Raw genomic sequence first — 5926 nt, 5'->3', positions numbered from 1 at the left:
ACTGCCTAAACATTCACAATGGTACCAATACTTCTCATTGGGTATCGATAATTCCCTGAGTACCGGTACCAAATTTACCTTTGATGTTTTGAAATAGAATAATGCAACAAAACAACCCTATCAATTGACACTATTATCAAATTTACCCGTATATTTTTGGAACATTTGACCACTCAAGGTTTAGTTTTAGGTCAAAAACCACCCTTGTTGGTTTGAAACTGTTAGTCAACTGACGGTCAATGCCTGATGCTGACCAAGAACATACATATAGATGGGGATGCTGATGTGGCTTGTCTAGCCCATGGTGCATGGTGACGTGGTAAATCCACGTGGACTAAATACTGACGTGGCATGTCCACGTGGACATAGAGTAAATGATGATGTTGCATGTCTACGTGTGATTCCACGTTAGTAAATATTTATTTTTATTAATTAATAATTATTTTTTACTAAATTAATAATAACCAATCATATATTGCCATGTGGCACATGGATTTTTTATTAAATTAGGAAAAGAGGGATTAAACCTCAAGGTTTTCCCGTATTTTTTTGGAACATTTGACCACTCAAGGTTTAGTTTTGGGTTAAAAACACCCTCGTTGGATGGAAATTGTTAGTCAACTGACAGTCAACACCTGATATTGACCAAGCACGTACATGTGGATGGAGATGCTGACATGGCTTGTCTAGCCCATGGTATATGGTGACGTGGTAGATCCACATGGACTAAATACTGATGTGGCATGTCCACGTGCACTAAATGTTGCGTGGCAGATTCATATAGACTAAATGTTGATGTTGCATGTCTACGTGTGATTCCATGTTAGTAAATATTTATTTTTATTAAATAATATTTATTTTTTTACTAAATTAATAACAACCAATCAAATATTGTCATGTGGCACTTTTTATTAAATTAGGAAAGGAGGGATTAAACCTCCAAAAGATACACCATGGCAATATATGATTGGTTGTTATTAATTTAGTAAAAAATAATTATTAATTAATAAAAATAAATATTTACCTCCTATGGGTATTGATATTTCCCCTCCTATGTATCGATACTTCCCTGAGTATCGGTACCAAATTTACCTTTGATGTTTTGAAATGGAATAGTGCAACAAAATAACCCTAACATTTGACATTATTGTCAAATTTTCCCGTATTTTTTTAACATTTTTCCACTCAAGGTTTAGTTTTGGGTCGAACGATACCCTTGTTGGATGGAGACTGTTAGTCAACTGACAGTCAACGCCTGATGCTAACCAAGCACGTACATATGAATAGAGATGCTAACGTGGCTTGTCTAACCCATGGTACATAGTGACGTGGTAGATCCACAAATATTTTCATGGGGCACATATATATTTTATTAAATTAGGAAAGGAGGGATCAAACCTCCAAAAGATACATCGCATGGGATTTGAACTTGGGTCTAGTAGATAAAAGCCTCAATGCCTAACCACTAGACTAGCTCACTTAGATGTAAATATTATGCTAATAACAATTTTTACAGTATATTGTACCCATCAAAATCACAACACATACACTTTATAAACTTTTAGTTTAAATTTACTTTTTATTAAATGAAATTATATACTATCTAATTAAATTCATTTTTTAAACAAAAATTAATGTTAAATTTATAAACTTAAACAAAATATTAAATATTTTTCTTTTCTAAGTTTATAAATTTAATCTTTTAGACATAAGACTAAATAAAAAAATTATAAATTTATGTCTAAAAGATTAAATTATAAACAAAACTATGAATTTAATCGTTTTAATTACAAAAATAATTTTTGTTAAATTTAATATTTTGGACATAAGAATAAATAAAAAAAGTTTATAAATTTTAAATTTAATAAAAATACATTTAAAATAGAGAGTATATAATTTAAATTTAATAAAAAATAAATTTAAAAAAAGTTTATAAAGTGATTGTGTTGTGGTTTTGATGGCTATAATATACTTTAAATATTGTTAGTAGCATGATAAAAACATCTAAGTGAGTTGGTCTGGTGGTTAGGCATTGAGCCTTTCATCCACCAGACCCAAGTCAAACCCCATAGGTGCATCTTTTGGAGGTTTAATCCCTCATTTCCTAATTTAATAAAAAAATCCCATGTGCCATATGGCAATAACTGATTGGTTTATGTTAATTTAATAAAAATAATTATTAATTAAAAAAATAAATATTTACCGATGTGGCATCACACATGGACATACCACGTCAGCATTTAGTTCACATGGATCTTCCACGTCATTATGCACTATGAGATGGACATGCCACATCAGCATCTCTATCCACATGTACGTGCTTGGTCAGCATCAGGCGTTAATCGTTAGCTGACTAACGATTTCCATCCAACGAGTGTATCTTTTAACCCAAAACTAAACGTTGAGTGGTCAAATGTTAAAAAAAACAATATGGTAGAATTTGACAATACTATCAAACGTTATGGTTATTTTGTTGCATTATGCCTTTTGAAATTAGCCTCAGTATCGATACTCACCCTGGGAGTATCGATACTCTCCCTCCTTAGTATCGATACTCCCATTAGTATCGATACCAAAATTTCTTTCAATGTTTTGAAAAATACCTCGATATCAATACCTCTATTGGAGTATCGATACTCTACCCTCGGTATCATACTCCCTTGAGTACCAATACAAAAATTAGCTACTAGAATCTTACTAAGTCCCCAAATATCGATACTAGGCTCCTAAGTGTCAATACCACATGAGTAGTATCGATACTCCTTGATGGGGTATTGATATTATCCTCACAAACCCTTTGAATTTTTCTCTCTCATATAGTATTGATACCCTCAACCTAGAAATTTTGTTTTCTCTTGTATAAACTCTTCCAAATCACTCTTTAAGTTATCCTAATGCCTCCAAATGGTGTTTAAATCTCATGTATTGTTATAGGATCATGAAAGGTCTTTACTTTATACATGGATAACAATAAATTATCATTTTTATGCTTTAAACCCCCAAATGCATCCATATGACTCATACACTCATAAAAGCAATACAACTATACATGTTGATCTACAAGTGGTAGAGGAGGGTTAGAAATGTTTTACCTTGAAGCTAAGGCTGCTAAAACACCACAATATCACCCAAGTGCAAGCTTCTCCTTGACTTTGCTTTTGAAACTCTCTTTGAATTCTTTCATTATTCAAAAGAAATGAAATGAGTTACTAACTCATCTAAAGGCTTAAGGAAGGTAGAAATGTGATTCTAAACATAAAAAATGAACTAAAATTAGTTTAAGGTTCTAAAACCTAAAACCCCCATTAAACTTCTTCTATGGCTACCATGACCAAACTCTTAGGTTGAGATCTTAATTTGAAGCTCTAAAGAAGATAATTTCAGAACTTACCTTCACAATTTTGGACTAGGGAGGGAACTAACAAAGTATTCACCTTTGATTACAACACCAAAATAAAGAAGGGGATTTGAATGGGGAAAAACAATGGTGAGGAAAAAGGGATATGAGAGATTTACCCCCTCTTTTGTGCTTCCACTGTCATGACCTCACTCTACCATAAAAAATAATCCTTTGTAACACTTGGGGGGCAATTTATAGCATTGGTCCTCCTTAGTTTAACTTTAAATAAATAAATAAATACCCTTTTTATCTCATCTTGGGCTCAACTCAAGCCTAATTGACTTTTTAATGCCCCAAATTATGGGTTAGTAGATTCGGGTTGACCCGAGATAGGCTAGATAAGCCCATTTTCATTTTGGTAGAGCTTAGTCCATTTAGATATGTAGTTGGGCTTGGTTTTGGGGCCCATTGGGTAATAAAAATGGGTATTTTAATAATAGGATAAAAGAGGGGGGACTAAAAGTTGATTTCCCCTTGTTTGAAAACAAAAGTTGAATCCATTTATGGTTGATGATCTCACGTTGTACACCCCTTCCCCATAAGCTTCACTAACTTTGTCCCTATCTTATTCTTCATCATTTTTTCCTCTTAAAGAATTTTATCAAAAATCAAAACTTGGTGGTGCTACAAGCTTGATGCATTTATTAAGGTAATAATATTCATCCCCATATTTCAAGCTTTTATTTAAGCCCCTAAGATAGAGATTTGTCCATAAAAACAAAAAATAGTGGGGGTTTAAGAAACCAAGTGATTCTAGCTCATTTTTAGTGGATATAAGTTTTATGAAGTTCCCTTAACTTCAATCCCAAATCTTAAATGAGTTAGTAACACATTTTCTTGCCTTTGATTAGTGAAAGAAGCGAGAGAAAGCTCCAAGGCTAGAGGTAAGGAGAAATTGACCCTTGGTTGATTTGAGGGCAGTCTCAATAGCTAAGAGACTAAGGTAACACATTCAAATCTCTTTCATACCATTTGTGAGTCATTAAACTACATTCTACATAGAGAGTGGAGTTATGAAGTATGATTGAGCATCCATGGTAAATTCCATGTTTTGGTTTATTTAGCATGTTCTAAAGCCCTTTTATGACCCTTTTATCACACATAAGATTTTTATAATGTTTCGGGACCTCAATGTGGCATCTTGAGTAACTTTGAAAGTTGAATTCATGCCCAAACAGAGTATTTCTAGGTTTGGGTATTAGTACTGCCCGTGAATTATGACTACTAAATATGGTCGTGAAAATATGTGCAATTATACACAATAGAACAAGTAATACAGTGATGAGTAAGTATCGTATCCATAGGGATTAGAGGAAATTTATAACTTCAGTCAAAGTAATTTACTATTTCACCTAAGTATAGTTAGTGATGTTATATACAAAAGAGAATGTTATTGCAAAATGAAATGGATGTTGGTGGGAATGAAATGAATGATGGTGTAATGGAATATGGTGGCAAATGGAAATGTCATGGCAAATGGGATAGAAATGTCTTGGCAAAATTAAATTGAGTGTAGTGAAATCAATTGAAAATGCAAAGGCAAAACTAAATGTAAACACTGGATTTGATTATAATGACTTTAGACTCCTCACACAACAAGCTACTATGGGAATGAATGATAGGAGTCACTTAGGAAATTTAATTTTACTTCTCAGGATAGTCATACTTCTATGCCTTATCTTCCCGACATAGTTTACTAATGATGCCCTATGCTATATCTAGTCAAGGGACTCGACAGGTTCAGATGCCATGGCAAAACCTATTGGCGTTAACAAGTGTAGGGATCCTATTGGTTCAGATAACAGGAATGTCACGACAATACCTTTTAACGGCAGCACCAACATCTAACCTCAACCGAGCACTAATCCTTTTAGTCGATTGAAATCCTAGCCTTATGTCTATTGTTGGATTAAACCTAGTTACTACCTAGAACCCCTTGCTTATGTGGATCCTCCCTAGTTTCTCTCGAACACTAAGGACATGCTACTTAGTTATTCTCTTGAACTCTAATCAATCTCCTAAGGAATGGCTACTCTCATAGCTCCTACAACCTTAAGGTATTAAACATCATAAATAAAACAAATAACATCATACAAAAACAACCATACATTAAAATAAAACTTAAATAACTATAAGGAACTCGCACCAAATAAGACTAGTTCATAGTGGGGTTCAAATATTCCAAGAAACAAAGCATGAAATTAATTCGTTCCATACAACCCAAATAATATAAAAAGAGCAAACAACAAATGAAATGAGGAAAAGTCTTCGATGTGCACTACTGGAGCTCCCCTCGGTCACCACGAACTGCCTCATCTCGCTAGCTTCTCTCGGACACCTTGCACGCCACTCCCTCTAGCTTGTTAATGGAGAAATGTCACGGAAAAAATGATTGACGAAAAAAGGAAAGACATTTTACTATCTAAAATTTAGCTCAAGGCGTGTGTAAAATCTTTTTCTTTTGGTGGCTTCATCTCCTATTTATAGGGGGAGAATAAACCTAGTAATTTGTGTTAAAATTACTAG

The sequence above is a fragment of the Hibiscus syriacus genome, unplaced genomic scaffold (assembly GCF_006381635.1).
Source record: "Hibiscus syriacus cultivar Baekdansim isolate YM2019G1 unplaced genomic scaffold, ASM638163v2 tig00111253_pilon, whole genome shotgun sequence".
NCBI classification, from domain to species: Eukaryota; Viridiplantae; Streptophyta; class Magnoliopsida; order Malvales; family Malvaceae; genus Hibiscus; species Hibiscus syriacus.
This window is presented reverse-complemented; position numbering follows the sequence as displayed.